This window comes from Bubalus bubalis, chromosome 24 (genome assembly GCF_019923935.1).
Source record: "Bubalus bubalis isolate 160015118507 breed Murrah chromosome 24, NDDB_SH_1, whole genome shotgun sequence".
NCBI lineage: Eukaryota > Metazoa > Chordata > Mammalia > Artiodactyla > Bovidae > Bubalus > Bubalus bubalis.
In genome coordinates, this window is record NC_059180.1 from 34189012 (window position 1) to 34215030 (window position 26019).

Below are 26019 nucleotides of genomic sequence, written 5' to 3' on the forward strand. Positions count from 1 at the left end.
GGTAGGCAGAATTCTACGCCAGCTCCTTGATGCTCACAGCCTATGCAATCACCCCCTTTTGAGGATGAGTGGGACTCGCCTTGGCCAATAATATAGAGCAACAGTGAAGAGATTTTTGCGGGTGTGATTAAGGTCCCAAATCAGTTGACTCTGACGTCCTCTAAAGGGAGAGCACCTGGGCGGGCCTGGATTAATCAGGTGAAAGCCCTTAAAAGGACTGGGATCTCCCTGAGCTGAGAGGTCCTACTTGCTGGCTTGATGATACACAGAGTTGTTTGCTCTACTCTAGAGTAGAGCAAATGACTGCAGAAGGACTCTAAGAACTTCAGATTCTGGGACCCAAGAGTCAACTCCAGCCAACAGCCAGTGGAAAACCAGGGTCCTCAGCCACACTTCCTTAAGGAAATAGATGCCGCCAACAGGCTGAATGAGGCTGAAAGCAGATCCTTCCCCCGTTGAGCCTTGAGATGCAAATGCCCTCTAGGGACTTCCCTGGTGCTCCAGGGAGGTTACGACTTTGCCTTTCGATGCAGGGGGTGCAGGTTCGATCCCTGCTTGGGGAGCTAAGATCCTATGCACCTCGAGGCCAAAAAACAAAACATAAAACAGAAGCAATATTGTAACAAATTCAATAAAGACTTTTAAAATGGTCCACATTAAACAATTCTTTAAAAGATGCCATCTGACTGTAGGCTGGTGAGATCCTGAGCAGGGGATCCGGCTAAGCTGCGATGAAATGTGTGACCCTCGGTCCTCTACCAGATAATAAGTGGATGCTGCTTTAAAATGCCCAGACTGTGGCAATTTGTTACTAAGTAAGAGATAATTGCGATGGCACCCCACTCCAGTACTCTTGCCTGGAGAATCCCATGGACGGAAGAGCCTGGTAGGCTGCAGTCCATGGGGTCGCTAAGAGTCGGACATGACTGAGTGACTTCACTTTCCCTTTTCACTTTCATGCATTGGAGAAGGAAATGGCAACCCACTCCAGTGTTCTTGCCTGGAGAATCCCAGGGACGGGGGAGCCTGGTGGGCTGCCGTCTATGGGGTCGCACAGAGTCGGACATGACTGAAGCGACTTCGCAGCAGCAAGAGATAATTAGGGGTTCCCCTAGTGGTTCAATGGTTAATGAAACCAACTCTAATGAAGGAGATGTGGGTTTGATCCCTGGGTCAGGAAGATCCCCTGGAGAAGGAAATGGCAGCCCACTCCAGTATTCTTGCCTAGAGAATTCCATAGACAGAGGAGCCACTGGGGCTCCAGTCAATAGGATTGTAAAAAGTCAGACATGACTTAGCAACTAAACAACAAGAGATAACTAATGTGGCACTGAACACCAGGGCCTGCTTCTGCTGCCTGGACATGAGTACTCCTCCTCACCTCGGGGCTTCCACCTTCACCTCCCCATCTGACCTTCACTGCCCTGTCTGCCAGGACCACCCTTTCCTCACTCTATGCAAAGACAAGCACCTCCTCCTGCAAGTTCCAGCTCAAAACCCCACATTCGAGATGCCTCTCTTTATCATTCTATCTAACTCTCTCTCACTGCCTCACTCTGCCCCACTGACCCTTGTTGCTATTGTCATTTAGTCATTAAGTCATGTCCAACTCTTTGCAATCCCATGGACCCGCCAGGCTCCTCTCTCCATGGGATTCTCCAGTCAAGAAGACTGGAGTGGGTAGCCATGTCCTCCTCCAAGGGATCTTCCCAATGCAGAGATTGGACCCATGTCTTCTATATTGGCAGGTGGGTTCTTTACCACCAAGCCACCAGGGAAGCCCTCACTAACCCTACAACCACCTAACATTATTTATTTATTTGACTCCTTAAAACTGTTGTCTCCTCCACTAGAATGTCAACTCCAGGAAAGAAGGGAGTTTGCCTCTATGGTGTGTAGAACAAGTTCCAGGCATATGGGAAACTCAGATGACAAAAACCATCCTCTCTCCATCCTCAGAGTCCTGATGAAGTTCTGAGGCTGCTAGAAAGCAAGATTCCCCAACCCACCTCAGCACAACACACTTGTGACTGTTCTGTGAACATAGCCGAGGGTACTCCTGGCCTTCTGTCCTCCCACAGCCTTCCCCGGCTTCCACGTGTCCAGCTGGACGGTCATCCAGAGCCTCCGTCCCTCAGCAGACCCACCTCCCTCACTCACACACTCATCTTGCTCTAGCCAGAATTCAACTGTAAGTCACTGTCTCACAAGAGCTGGCAGGGGGCTTCCCTGGTAGACCCGTGGTTGGAAGTCCATCTGCCAATGCAGGGCACATGGGTTGGATCCCTGGTCCAGGAAGATTCCACTTGCCGTGGGGCAACCAAGCCCATGGGCTGCAAGCACTGAATTCACACACTGCAATTAATGAAGCCCACACTCCCTAGAGCCTGTGCTCTGCAACAAGAGAAGTCAATGCAATGAGAAGCCCACGCACCACAGCTAGAGAGTATCTTCTGCTTGCTGCAACTAGAGGAAGCCTGAGTGCAGCAACAAAGACCAGCACAGCCAAAAATAAATAAATAAATATTTAAAAAGAAAAAAAACAGCTAGCAGGGAATTTTTGGCTAAGGTCCAATATATAGAAGATATCCTAGAAATGTAAATACAGCTTCCTTGTCCACAGATGTCATCTGTGTCCTCACAGGGCAGAAAGGGTGAGGAGGCTCTGTGGGGGAGTCTCTGTCATAAAGGCACTAATCTTGGTCATGGAGGCTCCACCCTCATGACCCAATCCCCTCACAAAGTGCCCCACCTCCTAACACCCTCCCAGTGGTTTTAAAGTAAGAATTTTGTGGGAACACATTCAGTCTATAGTGACACAACTCTATCTCAAGAACAAAGGCAAAATAAGGGCATTTTCCAGAAGAACAAAAGCTCAAAGCTTTAACCACCAGTAGCCCAACTAAAAGAACTTCTAAAGGATGTAGTTGAGGAAGACAGGAAGATCTGAGATGCAAAAAGAAATGACAGAGTGGGGTAGGAGGTAACATGAGTCAATTTGGAAAGTAATCATTTTCATGAAGTGAAATAACTACCTAATGAGGAGGTTTAATGGAAAGACCCAAATCCTGAGCTGCAAGAGCATGTTATCAGGGAGACGACTCCACCAGCTATAAGTTCAGGTGGGGCAGGGAGGTGGCAACAGTCACGCTTTTGTGCACAGTAAATTTCAAAGTTAACTGTTTAAAGGGTAAAAATAGAGGCTAGAACTTTCATCCCAGGAGGGAGATAAAAAGTAATATGAAAAAAATCTTAGTTTATACAGGCCAGAAAAGAAAAAAAATTATAAATATTGGGTTGACCAAAACATTCATTCAGGTTTTTCTTAGCAACTTACAGAAAAACCCAAACAAACATTTTGGCCAACCCAATATTATAATTAAATTATTATAATATTATATATTATATAAGTTATATGTTATAATATGTATCATTGTGCTATGTAATAATTATAATTAGTAATTAAAATATATAGTATATTTTATGTATAAATACATTTTATATAAAATTATATACACATATGGGGCTTCCCTGGTGGCTCAGAGGTTAAAGCGTCTGCCTGGAATGTGGGAGACCCGGGTTCAATCCCTGGGTCGGGAAGATCCCCTGGAGAAGGAAATGCAACCCACTCCAGTACTCTTGCCTGGAGAATCCCATGCAGGGAGGAGCCTGGTAGGCTCCATGGGGTCGCAAAGAGTCAAGAAGCTAAAATGACAGAAACAAGTCCAAATATATTAATATTCACAATGAATGTGAATGGAATAACCATCCCAATTAAAGAGATTCTCAGACTGGGAAAAAAATCCAGCTATCTGCTATTTACCGCCCCCCCCCCAAAAAAAAGCTAAAACATAGAAAGACTGAAAATAAAGGCATGGACAGCAAAGATTCATCAGGCAGATACTAGAAAAATAATGGTGGAGTGGCCATATCATTTAGTTCCAGACAAAATGACCTTTATGTTAAAAAAAAAAAAAAAAAAAGAGCAATTAGGGATGGAGAGGGTGACCCAGCATGGTAAAACCTTAGATTCACCAGGATGGCACAATGCTGAGCACAGACAGTTCATCAAATAGCTTGACGAGAGGCCATGCAGTGTTTCCTCCACCTTTGCTGGCTGCAGGAAGAAATGACTGTGGGTGTCCAGGGCAGCCTGTGAATGCGTGTGCCCAATCTGCGCAAAGGGTCCAAGGAAAGACAAGCCTTCCTCATCTCCAGGTTATGAGTCACTCCTCTTCCCGAGAGACAGCTCAGAGTCAAAGCTGCTTCCCCGCTAGCTTGAGACGCAGGTGTGTTAAGAGGAGTCCTCACTTTATGGGCTAGGGCAGAAACACACGGAATAAAAGAGCCGTTCCCATTGGAAAGGCAGAAATCCTGACTTCAAGGAACCCAATATTTCTTTAATTTTTCTTCTCTTAACACCTTCAGATCTACAGAATTTGGGCAAACAGCAACCTGAGTCAATCCTTTCATTTCAAAGATGGGGAGACAGAAAACCCAGAGGCGACGTGGTTTGCCCAAAGTCTACACAACTCATCCGTGCATCTCATCATTAATATTCACACAGGGACCCAAGAGAGATTTTGAAAACAAATGAATCTAAATGTTAAAACGGCAAATTCCTCCTGAATCAAGAAAAAAAAGCCTCGATCAAACAGCCCTGATAAATTAAAAAACTCACTCCGGTAAGTCAGCTTTGCCTCTGTAAAGGGCCGGCAAACAAGAAAGCTGGAGGTAGCCGTGCCCGGCATTGAAATGGCAGATAGCTGCTGACGCCGGTACTTCATCACGGAATTGAAAGCATTACATATGGGAAGAGCAAAAATCTAATTCCAGCTCATTTCAATGAGAATTGATCTAAGAGTTCATTACACAAGGTAATTTTTACGAACACAACTTTGAACGTGTCTTCAAATGAGATTAAGAATCTCTCCTGAGAGCTAAGACCCCTAAGGGAAATTTGCATACAGATAACGAGACACTAAGTTGCAGATTCCATCTGTGTTCACTTGAACAGGTTTGGTCGTTTTTTTGTTTGTTTCTCTGTTGTTGTTGTTTTTAATGTTGTTTAATGTTGCAGATGAAGGAGAGGGGGCTGGGGAAATAGTGTGTGCTCTGTGTGCTCAGCCGTGTCCGACTCTTTGGGATCCCGTGGTCTGTAGCCCACCAGGCTCCTCTGTCCATGGATTCTCCAGACAAGAATACTGGAGTGGGTTGCTATTTCCTGCTCCAGGGGATCTTCGCCACCCAGGGATGGAACCTTCACCTCTTGCGTCTACTGCATTGGCAACTGGACTCTTAACCACTAGCACCACCTGGGAAGCCCTGGGAAAATCGTCTGGTGTTATTTTAAAAAGGGATCTCAAATCTAAGTTCATTTGTCTCTAAGAGCTGTGTGGCTTTTGTCATGTAACTCCACTTCTCTGAGTCTGGACTTCTTCTTTGATGAAGAAGCTCTCTATATCTCATTTGATAATTTAATAAGCAAATGAATGTAAAGCACTTAGCACAGTTTAAAGTTCTTGATGAAAGGTAGCTTTTAAAAGAGCTTTCCAAATCAGAATTTACTCTTCTGTGAAGTAAAGATAATAATACCTACATGGCCAGGTATGATTAAAAGAGTGAATATGTGTGGAGAAAAGGGATCCCTCCTACACGGCTGGTGGGAATGTAAGTTGGTGAAGCCACTATAGAAAACAGTATGGAGAGTCCTCCGAAAACTAAAACTAGAATTACCATATGATCCAGCAATCCCACTCCTGGGAGTATACTGAGACAAAACTCTAATTCAAAAATACACATGCACCCCTATATTCATAGCAGCACTGTTCACAAGAGCCCAAACATGGAAGCAACCTAAATGTCCAGCAACAGATGAACGAATCAAAAAGATGTGGGACATATATGCAACGGAATACTACTCTGCCATAAAAAAGAACAAAACAATGCCATCTGCAGCGACACGGATGCAACCAGAGATTATCATACTCAGTGAAGGAAGTCAGGAAGACAAACACCATATGATATCACTTGTACGTGGAATCTAAAATATGACATCAATGAGTGTTTATGCAACAGAAACAGAGTGACAGACCCAGAAACAGACTCATGGTTGCCAAGGGGGAGCAGGGCGGGGAGAGGCATGGAGTGAGAGCTTGGGATCAGAAGATGCAAACTATTTTATATACAATAGGATAGATAAGCAGCAAGGTCCTGCTGTAGAGCACAGGGGACCATATTCAATCTCCTGTGATGAACCATAATGGAAAGAAGACCCAAAAAAGAATGTCTATGTGAGTATAACTGGGGCTTCCCTGATAGCTCAGTTGGTAAAGAATCTGCCTGCAATGCAGGAGACCCTGGTTTGATTGCTGGGTTGGGAAGATCTGCTGGAGAAGGGAAAAGCTACCCACTCCAGTATTCTGCCCTGGAGAACTCCAAGGACTGTATGGTCCATGGGGTGGCAGAGAGTCAGACACAACTGAGCAACTTTCACTTCCATGAGTATAACTGAGTCACTTTAATGTAGAGCAGAGATTGGCACAACACTGTAAATTGACTACATATCAATTAAAAAAAAAAAAACAAAAAGACAAGAGTGAATGTGTGTGGAATGCAATTACTGTTCGACCCAACCCCCAGCCCTTTGGGTGGGCTTGAGTGAAGGCCTCCAAAATCCAGACACCAACTGGTGTCAAAGTGGCATCAGTAGTGGGGTTCAGATACCTGGACCCAGAGACACATGATTCCTCAAGCAAAGGAAACGATCCTTCCATCCCTCTTTAAAGTGGCTTCCTGGACTCAAAGAAGAGATCTCTTGCCAAATTCAGAAGTTCTCAACCTTAGCTCTTCCTTAGGATCTTCAGGAGTGGGATGGGCTGTTTTTAAAAAACCCCAATACCCACGTTGCCACCAAAACCAATTAAAATGGAATCCCTGGGCAGGGGGCCCAGACATCAGTATCTTTATAAACACCCAGGTGATTCCAGGGAGCGGACAAGGTTGCAAACCACCAGCCCTCATGGGAGAGGAGATGGCACTAGGGGTGCTAGTCATGTGGATGCGTTTCTCCTACACTTTGGCCCCAAAACTTCCACTGGCAGCTTGAAGGGTAACATGATCAACAGACAAAAAAGAGCTGGAGATGTTTTCCCACTTTCCAATAACAAGGTCACGGGGATTTCTGGAGGACGGGACTTTCTGGTTAGCAGAGAAGTTCAGAAAATTCTCTTTAGAAACTTACCCTGGTGTTCCAGTGGTTACCAATCCACCTTGCAATGCAGGGGACACAGGTTCGATCCCTGGCCCTGGAACTAAGATCCCACATGCCAAGGGGCAACTAAGCCCAAGCACTGCAACTACTGAAGCCCAAGTGCCCAAGGGCCCGTGCTCCACAACAAGAGAAGCCACCGCAAGGACAAGCCCGTGCACCGCAGCTGGAGAGTAGTCGCCTCTCAGTGAAGCTAGAGAAAGCCCACTTGCAGCAACAAAGACCCAGCGCAGCTAAAAAATAAATCTTTTTAAAAATCTTTAAAAAACAACAAACACGCACCTGGAATGATGGACCCTACCTCATCCCCTACATCAGTTCGTTTGGTCCAGGGTTAGGCCCAGATATGAGCATTTTAAAAATCCCCCAAATGATTCCAAGGCGAAGAGAGAGGTAAGCACCAATCCTTGCGACTCAAAGTGCAGTCCATGGTCCAGCAGTATTGGCCTTATCCAGAAATGCATGGTCTCAGGCTCTACCCCAGACCTACAGAGTCAGTAGTCTAACATTCTAACAATGTTAACATTCTAACAATTCTAGCATTCTAATCACTGGGTGATTCCTCTGCACAGAAAAGTTTGAGAAGCACGGATACATATAGTATTGGCCCAAAATGGGATTCCAGAAGTAGCTGGAAGCATGGGGGAGATGGAGTCTAGTCCCTAGAGTGAAAATCAGAAACAGACCAGAGAGAGAGAAACCCTTCACTCATTCACATGAGCTGTGATTGTAACAGGGAAGTACAAAATCTGACTCCTTGGTGGATCTGTTCCTTTTTTGTTCTCCTTTGCTTTTGTAACTATAATCACAGAAAGGATGCCATCTACAGCCACAAGCATACATTATAGCCTGCTTGGGGGAACCCTGCCCCTCTGCCTGAAAGTTTAAGTGTCTTTGTTCAGCTCACAGGAAGACATTCTGACCCTGCCCACCTGTGAATGACTGCCGGAAGAAGAAATGAACACATCCCCTCCCTGAGGCTGGCCAAACCAGGAGATACTCTGCAAGACTTATGGCCTTTTTACTCTACTTCCTCACCTCCTCTCCTTCTCTGTTCTATAAAAGAAACTGGCACCCAGACTCCGATGGGATGGTGCTCTAGGACTCTTCCTGCCATCATCTACTCAGACGTCCAGCTTTCGATGCCTGGCCGGACCTGCCATGCAGCAAGCAGACCAAGCTTGGACTCAGTAACATTATGGACTGTGCGGTGTGCCTGGCAGGTACTGAGTGCTCAGGGCAGGTACCTGGCTTCAGGCTGTCAAGACACCAAAATAATCAAATGAGAAGCCTGGAGATGTCACTTTAAAGCTCTAAGATGCTTCTGAGGACAGCCTGGGCCAGCCACACGTGAGTTCTCTGAGACAAAAAAACTTCATCCCTGCAGCTGACAAGCCAGGCACAGGCCAGATCCTCTGGAAACTTTTACTGAAGGAATGCCAGACACTCCTGCTTTGGAACATGGTCACCACAGGCAGAAACGGGCTAGGGCCCAGGAGCTGGAAGAGGCTGGGGTGTGTGTGTGAGGGACGTGCAGGCTGTGGTGCCCTTGGGCTGGATATAGCACAGAGGTTGAGAAACTTTTTCGGAAAAGGGCCAGATGGTAAATATTTCAAGCTTTCCGGGCTGTGCTAGGTCTGTTGCAGCTACTCGATCCTGCCCTTGTGAAAACACAAAAGCACCATGGACGATCGGTAAACAAATGAACAACCAAACTTGGTCCACAACAACGGGTTGAGGGTGGATTCAACCCCCTCCGGGCTGTGGTATGCCAGCCCCCAATCTGAGTGAGGACCAGGAGGAAAAAGCTGAGATGCAGCCACAAAGGTGGATCAGAGACTGGGAAGAGGTCACAGGAGGCCTTGGCCTCCCGGCAAAGGAAGGGAGATCTTGACTCAGCACTGAGGAGCTGGGGTGGGACTTTGGACCATAGAGTAAAACCATTGGAGGCCGGCAACTCGGCAGAGGTGTGTGAGATGAGATCAGGAACTGGGGAGAGGGCGGATGGTGGGGGACAAGGGAACTGGGGATGGTCCCCAAGAGAGCTGAATGACAGAGAACCAGAGTGAGCGACTGCAGAGGAAGCCTGGCAGGAGTGGATGCTCTGATGACAATCCACAGGGCTGAAGGTAGGGAGGGTGATGGGGGAGTCACTGAGTCTGTTTCCGGTCGCTGGGGAGGATGCTGTGGCCTGACACAGGAGAGCCGGCGTGATCTGTGGGCGGGCAGGGAACTGGACCTGGGAGCCCAGGTGAGCGTGTGGTACACAGCCCAGACCCACTGCAGCTGGTCACTCCCGCCAACCTGAGCACACAGGCAGCTGGAGAAGACATTCAAGAAAAGGTTAGACTTGCTGGGCCTGCCTGAGGGCTGGCAGGCTGAAAGCCAAATCTGTGAGATGGTGCTCACCCAGGGCTGGGGGTAAACTTAGCTCCCCGGGGGGTGAACCCCAGCACCTCAAGGGTGAACCCAGCTCCCCAGGAGTGAATCCCAGCTCCCCGAGAGTAAATCCCAGCCCAGCTCCCCAGGGGTGAACCCCAGCACCTGGAGGGTGAGCTCCAGTTTCCCTGGGGTGAATCCCAGCTCCCCAGGGGTGAACCCCAGCACCTCAAGGGTGAGCCCCAGCTTCCTGGGGTGAACCTCATATCCCCGGGGGTGAACCCCAGCTCCCTGGGATAAGAAGGTATCTCAGAGCCACATCCTCTGACTTCGAAGTGGCCCAAAAGCCCTGGGGATGCTGTGAAGGAAGATAGCTGTTTGGTGGTTCAGAGCAGGGCAGAGACACCGTGTTTCTAACAAGCACCCGTGTTGCCCATGCTGCACACCCAGGACCAAGCTCTGAGAAGCAAGGCCTCAGAACTCATTCCCACCTCCCCCAGCCAACCTTGTCTCCCAAGCAAAGTGCCGTGAGGCCCTTTAAGTCGCTATTTGTTGGGTGGCTAATCATATGCCAGACGCCGGTGATACTGAGAAAAGAGCAAAAGCAGCAAAGATGGGAGTCCTTGTGCTGAGAAATTCTCATCTGTGACTCATCCATTCCTCGCTTTGGGCCAGGAGGGGTTTCCACTAGTGGCCCGTCCCCCATGTGATTTAATGACGTGAATACAAGGGCCAAACTCTGGAGCCAAAACTCCATCCCATCAGCTCAGAAGGGGAAGCAAGCGGTCCCTCAAGGCTGGACCATGAGTCCCAGGCTAGTGCACTCCCCAGATCGAGGCCAAACTTACCCTGGAAAATTCTAAACTAAAGCAAGGTTTCCCATTACGACGCTGGACGCAAGGCATAAGGAATGCCAAATCCAGTCGGCTGGGGGCTGGGGCACCTGCGCTTAGACGATTCTGAGAAGAGATACCTCCGCAAAGCTCCTGCAATACAAATAAATCCCCCCAAATAAAAGGGAGATAATTTAGTGGAGAATTTGGTGACTGGTGCGTATTTTACGGGCATCCTTTTCAGAAGCGGCTCTTTGTTACGGTCCCGGGGGGCGCGGTCCCGGCAGCGCGCTGCCATGCTGCCACCTAGTGGTGATAGGGAGAACTGCTGCGGAAGTCGAAGCGTCCAAACCCCCGAAGCGACTTAGGGAGGCTGCATCCTGTTAACACCAGTCGGGGCGGTGGCTGTTTTTAGCTGGGTCTCTCCTTCTGTGCCACTTTCATCATGGAAACTGGCTCTCTAGACCCAAAAAAAGCTGCGACGTGCTCTGCAAAAGCTGTTCGAGAGCCAATTTTAGCTACATTTCTTGGAATTTGGACTCCCGAGAGGGAGGAGGGACGTGTGGTTCCCAGGAAGTTGGGCATCTTTTTAGAACCTAGTACCTGGAGGCCGGTTCTGGCCGTGAAAGCTGCGAGATCACAGTTCCCCTTGGGTTTCAGCTTCTGCAAAGGGATATAAATTTGAGGGTTGGGGGATGGTTAGCAGCAGCAACCGCTGAGTCCTCGGAGCTTTACCATTAAGAGCTTTCTTCATTTGGACCATCTAACTGATGCCTCGAAATAACCCTAAGCAGAAGAAGAGAATGGAACCCATTTTACAGATGAGGAAATTGAGGCTTGGAAAAGTCAAGTGACTTGGCCAAGATCATATAGCCAGTAACTAGCTAAGCCTTGATTTGAATTCTAGAGTCTGTCTGTTGACCTAGAAGTCAGACAAAACAATCAGTCAAGAGTTGAAAGTCCTGGGCTGGTCCCCACTCTGCTGCCAACTCATTTGACACTTGAGAACTGGAAAAGCATATCAGTTTCCCTTTGTGGTCTACCCCAGCACCACAGAGAAGGCGTTTGAGGCTGTCTGTGATTGATTAGTGATGCCTGGCTCGGGTAGGGGACCAAAGATTAAAGCACACTTAGCCAAGGGTTAGGCAATAGTGAACCATTACAGATTTCTGAGCAAGGAGTGTTTTCATGAGACGTCTCAGGCCACGGTGTGCAGAGTGGAGATGAGAGAGCAGAGAACCTGGAATTCTACGAGACAGCATTTTCTTCCAGATACAGAACTGGACAAAAGACAACCTACTGAGCCAAACTTCATAAAATATTTTTACAGTGTCCTCCACTTCCTAAATGGTTGTTTTAACTCTAAAAAAAAAAAATCTCATTCACGAGTTCTAAGGAACTCTATCAACCCTTTCTCCCCCCCCCCCCAAATATTCCTCATAATCTTGTTCTCATATGACTGGCTCATTAGAACAATTGGGGGTAGCACATAGACTCAAGGAATAACTAGAATAAGTGAGAATGGCTTGATAATCACTTGGTTAATTTTCAATGACTACTTACGGTGCTTTAACATTGGGATGTCTTCTCTGTGCTGTGTTTAATTGCTCAGTTGTGTCTAACTCTCTCTGACCCCATGGACTGTAGTCTGCCAGGCTCCTCTGTCCATGGGGATTCTCCAGGCAAGAATACTGGAGTGGGCTGCCATGCCCTCCTCCAGGGGATCTTCCCAACCCAGGGAGGATCTGGGACCCAACCTCCTGCATTGCAGGTGGCTTCTTTACCATCTGAGCCACCAGGGAAGCCCAAGAATACCGAAGTGGGTAGCCTATGCCTTCTCCAGGCGATCTTCCCAACTGAGGAATCAAACCAGGGTCTCCTGCATTTCAGGCAAATTCTTTACCAGCTGGGCTACCAGGGAAGCCCTTCTCTGAGGGGCACATAATTTGAGATTGGGAATGAGGTGGCCAGTAACCGGAGACAACCCCCAGACATCCTCACCATACCATCACCAGCTGATCAACATCTCTGCTGGTCAGAGAACAATCTTAGGTGGCCTAGTCAGCTTCAAGGTATCAACATGATGGACTAAAATCACAAAACTGAGATGCTGAAATGAATCTTTATGCTTTCCTTTATCAACTGCTTAAAACATTTCTATTGTGTGCCCCAGTACGTTAGAGTTGGGTGGGGTCCATCTTCCTGTTTCCTGTTGAATCCTCCCAGAGCATCCATTGTGGACCATGGTAACTGAGGTTATCAGAAACCCAACATTGTCCCCTCCATTCCCCTTCTAGTAACAAAATCTACTCCCAACCACTGATGCGGACATAGGCCCCAGTCCAGACCTGGCCACTCCCACCTTATTACTTCTAGGGGTGGGCACTGAGCTAAGCCAATCAGAAGCCTCCTTGAAGCTGTTCTCTTGCCTTCGAGGTTGTTAAGGATATCCGGGAGGATATGGAGTCAGAACTTATGGCCACCATGTTGCTCACTATGTGGACCAAACTGTGGGAGAAAATGAAGCCAGACAGAGAGGAACTGGTCTTCAGGTCAATCTCAAGACACCATGGTGTCTGCAGCTCCTCCTTCACGTCCATGAACTATCTGAGAATTCTTCTTGACCCCATGAATCAATATATTTCCTCCACTGTCAGTTTCAATGGGGTTCATGTCACTTCCCATGTTCTGACATGATTCACCATCCCTGAACCATCCCTGAATCTCTCTCTCCTTTTCTTGATCTCCTCTAGTGATGGGGGCCTCCCAGTCTTGACATAGCCCTTCTTCTTTGAAAGTGCAGAAAGCTCTTTCATAGAAGCAGCCAAAATTTGCCTCACAGGGCACATACATATACACATAAACACACATATTCGTGTATACAGAGACACACCCATATGTGCAAGCATATCCACATGGATGCACACATGTGATGACTTATAAATACATGTGTAACATATACATTGGTAAACACACAGACCCACATACATGTGCACATATACATATACACAGAAAGAGATACACAGGCGCATTAGTGCCACACACATACACAATTACAAGCACATTTAGACACATACGGGGCTTCCTGGGTGGCTCAGACAGTAAAGAATCTGCCTGTAATGCAGGAGATCCAGGTTCAATCCCTGGGTCAGGAAGATCCCCTGGAGACAGGAATAGCAACCCACTCCAGTATTCTTGCCTGGAGAATCCCAAGGACAGAGGAATCTGATGAGCTACAGTCCATGAGGTCGCAAAGAGCTGGCATGACTGAGCAACTAACACACACACATAGACACATACACATATACATATGTGTATATGCATACCCAGATATACAGATACATACATGATATACACCTGCATTACAGACACACTGACGCTTCACACATACACATACAATCACGCATAAACACATGCACAGAGGTGCACACGTGTACACACTATACAAACACACACCCATACACTCACAGACATGTCAAAATGCACACATACACACACACACACACAGACACAAAGACACAGATACACAGACATACACTCAGAGACACAGATACATACACACAGAGACACACATCAGGGCTCCTTACATAACTGCTGAGGACAAAAGAGCCCTCAATTCACATCACACGTCACCTGGAATGATGACCCCACACGCATTTTGACCCATTCTCCCTCCTCTACAGTTTTTAAATCATTCTCCCCGCAAATAAAAACCCTCCCCTGTTAAAAAAAAAAAAATGGATATTTACTGCCCACCTCTCACCACCTTCAGGGCTGGCATTGGCTTCTCCCATCACCATGGCAACCCTGCCACCACCACCCCCCTCTACCCAGCACTTGCCATTCAAAAAATGTGTGCCCTTCAAACCTGTTCAAGAATGTCAAAGTGACATCGATACTTCCAGAGAGGTGACCCTAATTTTGAAGGCAGCTCCAAGGACTTCTTGAAGGGAGGGTGCAGAATGACTCTGCTGGCCACGGGGGTGAGTCACCAGGAGAAGGCAATGCTGCCAGTCCCCATGCCTTTGGAGTCTTATTTTTTAATGCCGCAGGCAGTCCTGACAAATGCCTGGTTTACCTCCCCAACCACTGTCTGTAAAAGCGTATAATCGAGGTCTACTTTATGTGATGTCCCCCATCAGTTATAACATTTTACATCATAAAAATGAGCCTCAGGAATAATTTCTTAATTGTTAACATGGTGCTTTTAAAAAATATGGGTGCTCGGAGCCTCAGAGACATTAAGTCACCGGCCTGAGATCACACAGGAGAGCCAGGATTTGAACACAAGTCTGAAGCCAGGCCCCCGCTGCATAACTCTCCCTTCCCACAATTGGGTGGTTGGCCTTTTCAATCTCACATAGGATCCTTAGCTCTTCCTTCACGTCCTTGAGAGGATTCACCCCAAACTCTAAGCTCCACTCGTCCAAACTACTCTGTGTCTCTCTGCACGTTCATTTCCTAGGGCTGTGCGAGCAAAGTGCCTCCAGCTGGGTGGTTTAAACAATAGGCGTGCACTGTCTCACAGTTCTGGAGGCCAGAAGTCCAAGACCAAGGGGTCGGTCGGCAGGGTGGGTTCCTTCTGGGGCTGCGATGAGACATCTGTCCTGTCTCCTCCAGCACCTCCCATTTGCTGGCCACCATGCTGGTCCTTGACGGTAGAAGCCTTTCCCGGGCTTGGCCCCTGTCCTCACATGGTCGTGACTGCGCCCCAAGGGGCTCGGTAGCTGCCCAAGACCTTTTTTTGGGGGGGGAGAGGTCCCAGTCCAAGAGATACCTTTGGGAAGAACCACCAGGAAGGGGCCCAGCCGGCGGCAGAGGGAGACCTGGGGACACTGAGCTGGGGTTCCGGGTGTTCGCTCCCAAGGCTGAGAGGTCTCGGCCTGCAGGCAGATGAGCTGGGGGAGCAACCCACCTCCTCACCTCACTGGTGCCCAAGAGGGACGCTGGGGCTCGAGGAGACTAGTGACTGTCCGCTGGGTCTCAGGCTCATTCACACACTCACACACATATACACACTCACATACATAGACTTACACACATACAGACTTACATACACATGCACACACACACACATGCACACATATAGACACTCACATACATAGACACTCACAAACACACATACACACTCACACAGACACATACATATATACAAACACACATACACACACACCTACACATAAACACACTTACACAAATGCACTCAAAGAGAACATGCACAAATCTACATTCACACACACACAACTAACATGTATACACACAGGCATGCGTGCACACACATATACCTACACATCTGCACATATAAACACATGCACACATTCACATACACATATGTATACCTAAACACACACACACACACCCCTCCTCTGCCCGTGCTCTGCCAGCAGTTCACAACCAAGATGCTGCATTCCAAGCAGTCGTGAGGTATATTACCATCTATTGCTAATAATGAATCCCAAATGTTGCAAATGTATGTACAAGTAGATTCAAGGTTATGCCTGTGAAACATCGATTCACTCACTGCATTCTGATTAGGCTCTTTCCATGGGAGAGGAAAGGAGGGGATTTTTGATGGGAGCATGAGCAGGGGTGTGTCCACACGTGATGGAATAGAAAGCCTGGGACAGCCTCTCTGGACCCCGAGCCCTGTGAGATACATACAGAAATGCTAAGCTGCCTTCTTCATGACAGACATAGATGCCTGAACTGGGGATGGCCTTGGGGGAGGAAAGGAGGTGCTCCTGGCCAACAGAGATCCGGGAAGATTCCCAACCTCACCGGTGACCCTGAAATGCAAGTTGGAAAGAGGAAGCACCATTATCCACCATCCAACTGACAGACAATGTTGCCTTTGACCCTCACCTCTACTGGCAAGGGTGGACGGTTAGCGAGAGGGACTCCTTCAAACATGGTGGAGAGGGGTGTAATTGACAGACCCATTTTGGAGGTTTTCTGGGATCTAGATGCCACCGTCTTTCTGACCTCAACGCCTACTTCTTCCTCCACTTGCTCTTTCTACCCTAAGACTTACTTGAACTCACCAGGTATGTCCCTGCCTCAGGGCCTTTGCACGTGCAGTTCCTGCTGCCTGGAATGCTCTTCCCCCCAACTTTCTGTGTGGCTCATTCCCTTTAAGTCTTTGGTCACGTATCAGATGTGTCCCTAGCCACACGTTAACTCCCATACATGTACACACATTTTCTCTTCCTCTTCTTCCCACTTTCCTTCTCTCTAACCCTCTTCTCTGCCTTCTCTTTTTCCATAGCATTCACAAGTCACCAGATAACGCATGCTTTACATATTTTTGTTATCATCTGCCTCCTCCCAACACATTCCCACAAAGAATATCAGATCCAAAGTGGGTGGGGCAGAGATTTTGTGATTTCATTGTTCCTTACTGTGTCTCCAAAGCTTGGAGTGAGCCGGTTGTAGATGGGCAATGTATATTTGTTGAAAGAATTAAGATTTCAATTCCTGATAACCTTTGATTCCACTTTTAAGAAACCATCTGTATTCCTCTCCTGTCGCCACACAACAAATTATCAACTGGACACCCACATGTCCGCTCCCCGTTCTATGGGTCAAGCTCAGCCAGGCATGGTGGGAGGCTCTGCTCAGACTGAAATCACCTCCCTGGGTGCTGTATTCTTCTCTGGAGCATAGAACCCTCTTCACGCTAACTGCTGTTACTGGCAGGATCCAGCTTCTTGCTGTTGTCGGACTGACATCCCTGATTCCTTGCTGGTTGTCAATCTTAGGGCTCTCCCAGCTCCTGGAGGCCACTCAAATTCCTCTCCACATAGACTTTCTATCTTCAGGAGAACACGGCATGTCATATTATCTTAGGCTTCAGATCCCAGAACCTCTTTCTGCTTTAAACCTTATGCTTTCAAGAGCTCAGGTGGGACTTCCCTGATGGTCCAGGGTTAAGACTCCAGTCTTCTAATGCAGGGTTGCAGGTTTGATTCCTGACTGGGGAACTGAGATCCCATATGCCGTGTGGTACAGCAAAAAAAAAAAAAAAAAAAAAAGGACTCATATGATCAGATGATGCCCACCTGGAATAATCTTCATGCCTGAAATTAACTTACTTGGGACTTTAGTTACATCTACAGCATCCTGAGCTCCAAAGAATTGGTGTTTTTGAACTGTGGTGTTGGAGAAGACTCTTGAGAGTCCCTGGGACTGCAAGGAGATCCAACCAGTCCATCCTAAAGGACATCAGTCCTGAATGTTCATTGGAAGGACTGATGTTGAAGCTGAAACTCCAATCCTTTGGCCACCTGATGCAAAGAGCTGACTCATTTGAAAAGACTCTGACGCTGGGATAGATTGAAGGCGAGAGGAGAAGGGGATGACAGAGGATGAGAAGGTTGGATGGCATCACTAACTCAATGGACATGAGTTTGAGTAAATTCCAGGAGTTGATGATCTACAGGGAGGCCTGGCCTGCTGCAGTCCATAGGGTCACAAGGAGTCAGACATGACTGAGCAACTGAACTGAACAGCATCCTTTCCAGCAATGCCTAGATGAGTGTCTGAATACCCTGTGAACAGGAATCTTGGGATAAAACCTTTCTGTGCCTCTGTATCCTCTTCTGTAAGATGGAGATGCTCATAATAGGACTATCCCACAGGGACTGTCTGGATTCATTAAGATAGCGCATGTAAAGTGCTTGGTACTCTGTTGGGCCAGAAGGGGGGCTAAATTCGGAGGGGCTGCAACCATCACTATTATTAGGGCTCTCCTCACCACCACCACCAACATCACTGTTACTTCAGATGTGCCAGAGGGCTCTCTTTCTTCTGCAGGGTATGTGTCAGGATGCCAGAATGTGGTGTTTCAGTACATCCAGATATGACACTCTTGACTCTGCTGTAGATAGAGATGCGGGATGTCTTGACTGTTATCTACACCGATAAGGCAAGCGGCACTGTCGGTTACATAGACAGCGATCAGACGCATTACAGCTATTTTAGGAAGGGTTTCTGGATGTTATGTACACAGTGAAGGAGATGTGTGTGTTTACTCCACACAGACCTGGCAGGTTTGGGTTGGTTACATATGCTTGGCTTACATTGCTGGCATATACAGTGATGCAATCGCAGAAGAGACTGGGAAAGACTTGAGATTCAACAAGAGTGATGAGGGGGTTCCCTGGATACAGGACAGGCGGGTTGAAAACCAAGAATGTCCCAGGCAAGCCAGAGCAAGTTGGTCAGATACAACCAGGGCCGGGGCCCCCCGAGCACCACCCATGCGTACCCCCATACATGTGACCACGTAGGAGCATGGACTGTGGAGTCAGGTGGTCCAAGTTCAAATCCCGTCTCCACCCCTTCCTGGTCATGGAACTTCAGCAAGGCCAGCTGCTCAGTCCTAAACTGGAGCTAATAAGGGAACCAACCTCAATGGTTGTGAAAATTAAATGAGTTAATAAATAGAAAGTGCTAAGAGTCGTGCCAGGCCCATAGTAAACACTCAATAAACCTTGGTGCTTATTGTTATGGTTATATCTGCCAGTATCTCTATTATCTATTTAAATATTTCTTTATACCTACACACTCTTAAAAGGTATAAAGTGTATTTATTGTAAGAGGAAACCATACGTTCCTGCCCAAATTGGAAAGCCGGCGCTCTTAGCCATAAATAGAAGGCAGTTAGAAACGCAAATGCAGAACTGTTTATCGAGTAGCAGCAGCTCAGGCACCCCTGTTGGAAACCCAGATGTTCTGGACAAGTGGAGACGGGCTTGGAAGCAGGGAGGGACAAGATGAGGTCAAGGAAGCCTGAGGATGGATTAGTGCCAGGTCTGGGGACACCAGTCCAGATCCAAACACATCACACGCTGTCCCAGGGCCACCGAGAAAGAGCCCACAAGGAGACTTCTCTGGTGGTCCTGTGGCTAAGACGCCGCACTCCCAGTACAGGGGGCCTGGGTTCGATCCCTGGTCATGGAACTAGATCCCACATACCACAGCTAAAAATCCCATGTGCCACAACCATGATCAAAGATCCTGCATGCAGCAAGTAAGCCCCAGTGCAGCCAAATCCATAATAGAGGGGTGGGTTGGGGGAGGGGTTTCAAGACAGAGGGGACGTATGTCTACCTATGGCCGATCCATGTTGATGTATAACAGAAACCATCACAATATTGTTAAGTAATTATCCTCTAATTTAAAAACAAGAAAAAGATCCCTGAGGAAGTACTTGGCCTTTCACAAAGTAGATATCTAAAATACCTCTAGTTTGGACTTCTCTGGTGGTCCAGTGGTTAAGAATCCGCCTGCCAATGAAGGGGACATGGATTCGATCCCGAGTCCGGGAACTAACATCCCACAAGCCACGGGGGCCTGAACACCACCACTACTGAGCCCAGGTGTCCTAGAGCCTGTGCTCTGCAACAAGAGACGCTGCCGCAATGAGAAGCCTGTGCACCGCAGCTAGAGAGTAGCCCCTGATCGCTGCAACTAGGGAGGGGGGAGCGGGGTTCAGGATGGGGAACACATGTACACCTGTGGCGGATTCACGTCAATGTATGGCAAAACCACTACAATACTGTAAAGAAATCAGCCTCCAATTAAAATAAATAAATTTATATCTAAAAAAGAGAGCAAGAAAGCCCACATGCAGCAACGAAGACCCAAGCAAGCAAAAATAAGTTTTTTTTCAATTTTTTAAAATTAAAAATAAAGAAATTGCCTCTAGTCTGTTCTCACCTAAGCTGGTCCTCAGCAGACAGGTTAGGGTTGCTGTTAGTGTCCTTCCTGCACTGGCTCTGCCCCTGAGGACAAGGTCCATCACCTCTCTGAGTCTCAGTGATCACCATCTGCAAAATGGGCATCATGACGCCAGCCTCTCAGGGCCCCTAAGAGGATCCGGTGGGATAAACACCGTCTATGACTATCAAAGGGTGAGATTGTTGGATGGCATCACCGACTCGATGGACATGAGTTAGAGCAAGCTCCGGCAGTTGGTGATGGACAGGGAAGCCTGGCGTGCTGCAGCCCATGAGGTCATAAAGGGTCGGACACGACTGAGCGACTGAACTGATGACCATCAAACCATTCCCAAAACGTTCATGTTGACCGCCTGGCCTTTTCAAACACCAAGAATCACCCTGTGGCAGCTTTTCATCACTTGGGTGGAAGCTATCTCGTCCCCCTAACCTCATTTGTCTGGAGGAGCCATGAAGGTTCATGTATAATCAGAGAGCTAGTTAGAAGGCCGAGAATGAAGGGATGTTAATTTTACCACTTTTAAGTAATTGTTCTTTGTGTGTGTGTGTATGTGTTTGTAATTTTTTATTTTTGGTACTTGAAAACCTGGGCTCCCACTTAAAAATACTTCAAATGTTGAGCTTGAATCACAGTATGAACCTCAAGTTACAGGCTCATAATACAATTAGGGCAGCTACTTATTATCTCCCATTATTGAATAATATGCTTGTTAATAGCTCTCCTTGTTCATGGCACCATTCCCATGCTAAAAAATAAATACCAAGACCCAGGATGACTGAGCGCTGAACCTGACCTCTGAGTGGCCAGCGGCAGCACAGTGGACATGACCATACCCAGCCTGGGGTCACCTCTCTGATCCTCTTGATCCAGGAGCCCTCACCCACCAGGCCGCGTAGCGACATCCAAGAATGAAAGGCTCCACACATATTTTATCTGGTGTCATCCTCACCGCATCCTTGCAAACCGTGCACTAATACCAGGAATCCCCCATCCACAGATAAAGAGACCGAGGGTCAGAGAGGTCCCTTGACTTGCCCAGCCGAGCCAGAACCGCGAGGCAGTGTCAAAACCAGGATCCAGACCCTGCTCTCCACTTTACACATATGGGTGACGGTGTGTGTGTCCCTTCCCACAAAACAGGTGCTCATCTGTGTCACGCCCTCCCTTCCCCCTGCTTTCCTGCCTCCTTTATCCTCGCAGCGTGGGTGCTGAACGCAAGGAAGGGGGCCTCTCCTTAGGATGATGATAGATTGACTGTGCACGTCTGTGTGCTCGGAGCTGCTACCCAGGAGGGCTGTGTGTGCTCCCTTCTGGGCTGAAACTGTCTTCGTGAAAGAGCTGGGAATCATATAAATAGCTCCGGTACATGCCATCAGCTGCCGTCAGGCTCTGATGTTACCTTCTCCTCCCCTGAGATGACTCAGGGACTCGGGGAACAAAAGGCCTCAAACTGCAGGAGCGTCTGTCCCACGTCGGTGAAGATGCTGAGTCCAGAAATCATCATCATCCTTCACCAGGGCTCGCCTCCTCTTGCCCCTCAGCCCCGGTCTGGTCCACTGTTCCCACTTCAGAGAGAAGAAGCCTGCAGAGCACGGCAAGGCCCGCTCCCCATTGAACAGATGGGGAAACTGAGGTCCACAGAAACTGCATCAGCAAACGTGGAGGTGAATGTTGGGGTGTCAGCTTAGGCCAGGCTATGGTACCAATTGTCTGGGCTAAACCCTAGCCAGATGTTGCCACGAAGGGATAGTGTAGATGTGATGAACACGTAAAACCAGTTGACACTGGGTGAAGGAGCTTGCCCTCCATAATGCAAGGACTTCATCCAATCAGCTGAAGACTTCAAGAGCAAAAACTGAGGTTTTCTGGAGAAAAGGGAATTCTGCTTCAGGAATTCAAAACAAAGATTTGGGCCTGAGTGTTCAGCTTGTTGGATTTTTGCACTTGCCAGCTCCCACCATTGTGTGAACTCCTTTCTTAAAATAAAAAAATACACATACTTAATACGCATATGTATTTAAATAAAGGTTTGTATTTTAGGGGCTTCTCTGGTGGCTTACATGGGAAAGAGTCCAACTGCAACGCAAGAGACCCAAGTTCAGTCTCTGGGTCAGGAAGATCTCCTGGTGAAGGAAATGACAACTCACTCCTGTATTCTTGCCTGGAGAATCTCATGGACAGAGGAGCCTGGTGAGCTACAGTCCATCAGGTCACAAAGAGTCAGACACTACTTAGCGACTGAACAACAACAACATAAAGTGTGTATTTATATTTATTTATATATTTAAATATATAAAAATATAAGATTTAGTCACTCAGTCATGTCTGACCCTTTGCTTCCCCATGGACTTCAGCACGCCAGGTCTCCCTGTCCTTCACCATCTCCCAGAGTTTGCTCATATATAAAATATATTTTATACATATACACAATTGGTTCTGTTTCTCTGGAAGACCCTAATAGCAGGTAAAGACAGACAAAGCCTAAGAGGGTAGAGAGAACAGGAGAGTCTATGTGCATGAAGCATGTTTTATGCTCCAGAAGCTCTTGCCCGTGTGATCTTGTTAAAGCTTTACCCATCACCCAGAAAGGCAGTCTGCACCATTTCTCCAGATTCAGGGGGCCCAGGTGACTTCCCTAGGGTCCCTGGCTGAGAATCAAAGCTGCGCCCTCTGCCTCCATCATTCATACTCTCCACACACTTCACTGTCAGCAGGAGGAGGGTACCTGAGAGTCTGGGCACATTATTCCTGTCCAGGATGCCAAGAGGAATTCTTCCTCAAATTCGCCTACAAAAAGTCATTGAGGTCAGAAAAAAGTTGAGCTTTACTTAAGCTGCAAAATCTAGAAAACCCAACTCAAGCTTTCTTGAACAATAAAGAGAACATCTTGGGACTTCCTTGGTCCAGTGGCTGGGACTCTGATCTCCCAATGCAGGGGGACCCAGGTTCGATTCCCCGGTCAGGGAACTGGATCCCACATGCCCCAACTAAGAGCTTGCATGTTGCAACTGAAGATCCTGCATGCAGCAAACAAAAGAACCCACATGCCGCAACAAGGGGCTTCCCAGGTAGCACTGCTGCTGCTGCTAAGTCGCTTCAGTCGTGTCCGACTCTGTGCGACCCCAGAGATGGCAGCCCACCAGGCTCCCCCGTCCCTGGGATTCTCCAGGCAAGAACACTGGAGTGGGTTGCCATTTCCTTCTCCAATGCATGAAAGTGAAAAGTGAAAGTGAAGTCACTCAGTCGTGTCCGACTCTTCGCTACCCCATGGACTGCAGCCTACCAGGCTCCTCCATCCATGGGATTCTCCAGGCAAAAGTACTGGAGTGGGGTGCCATTGCCTTGGTAAATAACCCGCCTGTCAGTGCAGGAGATGTAAGAGACACGAGTTCAGTCCCCAGGTCAGGAAGATCTCCTGGAGAAAGGCATGGCAACCCACTCCAGTATTCTTTCCTGAAGAATCCCATGGACAGAGGAGCCTGGTGGACTTCAGTCCACAGGATCACAAAGAGTCAGACACGACTTAGCACATATGCTGCAACAAAAAGCTCGTGTGCCTCAACTGAGAGCCAGGGGAGTTAAATAAATAAATAAATGCATTTTTAAAACAATAAATAAATAAAGGGAACATCTTGGCTCCTGTGAGGGAAGCCCAGAAGGAGACTTTCACGCACTGGCTGAGAACGAGAGTGCCAACAGCAACCACAGATAGGGTTCCCATGGCTCCTCCAGGCGGCAACCTTTTCCGGCTCTACACTGTGGCCCTGGAAGCTTCTAGCGTTCATCACCTGGACTGTCAGCAGCTCCTACAGTCACAGAAATCCCCCCCGCCTCTAGTTCTGAGCCTTGGGATTCTGACTCACTGGCATGGCTCTCTTCTCTCTTGCCTGAGCTAATGAAGATGCAACTCGATAATGGTGGTTAAGAAAAAGCCATACTGGCTAGGTTCAAACCCCGGCTCCATCACGTACCTGCTGGGGACCTTGGACAAAGCCTTAACCCCTCTGTGTCTTCATTTTTTCCATCTGTAAAATATGGACAATAATTGTACTTCCCTCAAGGCTCATGGTGGGGATTAAATGGATGAACACACACGTACAAAATGCTTAGATAAGTGACTAGCACACAGTACAAAGGATATGGAAGTGACTGTTAATTAAATTACTGGAGGGAATTCTCTGGCAGTCCTGTGGTTAGGACTCCGCACTTTCACTGCCAAGGACCCAGGTTCAATCCCTAGCCGGGGAACTAAGATCCCACAAGCTGCGTGGCATGACCAAACAATAATAATAATTAAATTACTGGAGGGGGGGATTGACATGTGCTAACCTGACATGGGACATGTGCACATCCCTTAGTTAGAACTGGGATCTGCCGCACCAGAGCCGCAAGGATTAAAAGAGGCAGAGGACGACTCTCCGAGAGGAAATGAATGTGCTGTTAGCACAAGAAAGAGAAATGGAGGGCAGAAAGGCCCAGACAGCAGCTGCCTAATAGCGTGGCCCCAGTGAAACATCCGATTAGTTTCTTTCCTGTTGGGTACAAACCTGAGGTCGAAACCACCTTAAATTGGAAAGATAAAAAATATCCTAATTACGTGCAAGAGTAAAATGGAACAGGTCGTTCTTCCCTGCTGTTACAGCTGTCTTTGTGTTTCTGCCCACTGAAAATGAAACCCGTAAAAATCAGACATTTAAAATCTACCTCGGGCTCAGTCACTCATTCAACAGACATTTAATGAGCCCTGGAGAAGGGTTTCCCTGAAACTAACCAGGCTTAAGCATCAGGGGCCCTCTCTTACTTACATGGGTCTCTTGCAAGGCCAACCACCTAATGTGACATTTGTAATTCTATATTCTGTTAACCTAAAGAAGCCTCCTCAACTGTATGAGCTTTGGGTTCCACAAAATCTGAATTTGTCCCGCCTGAGCTCCGATTAAGTGGCAGGTATTACAGGTAAAGGAGCTTCCCTGGTGGTTCAGTGGTAAAGAATCTGCCTGCCAATGCAGGAGACATGAGTTCAGTCCTGGTCTGGGAAGATGCCCTGGAGAAGGAAATGGCAACCCACTTTCCATGGACAGAGGAGTCTGGCAGATTACAGTCCATCAGGTTGCAAAAAGTCAGATAGTACTTAGCAACTGATCAACAACAACTACACATACATGATGTGTGTGCTCAGTCATGTTGGACTCATTGCTACTCTGTGTGGTGTACCCCACCAGGCTCCTCTGTCCATGGGATTCTCCCAGGCAAGAATACTGGAGTGGGTTTCCATTTCCTCCTCCAGGAGATCTTCCTGACCCAGGGACCAAACCCGAGTCTCCAGCATCTCCTACATTGGCAGGAGGATTTATTTTACCCCTGAGCCACCTGGGAAGACCCCACAGGCACAGAGATGAATGAATGATTCTGCCTTCATGGAGCGCCCTCTACTGACAGAGACTGAGAATGAGCCCAGGGATGATTTCCCTCCCAGGCAAAATATTTGCTGGGTATTCCATTCATCCAACCATGGAGGAGGGCATGGCAACCCACTCCAGTATTCTTGCCTGGGGAATCCCATGGACAGAGGAGCCTGGCAGGCTGCAGTCCATAAGGTCACAAAGGATCGGACACAACTGAAGCTACTTAGCACAGCACATTCATCCAGTGAACCGTACGTATTGAGCATTCCAGGATGAGAAGGCAGGAAAAGATTCTGCTGTTAAGGAGCTTATAACCAATCAGTCAACACCAAAAAAAAATAGTTTTTTAGAATAAAAAGGATAAGGAAGAATGAGTGGAGGGGTACTTTAG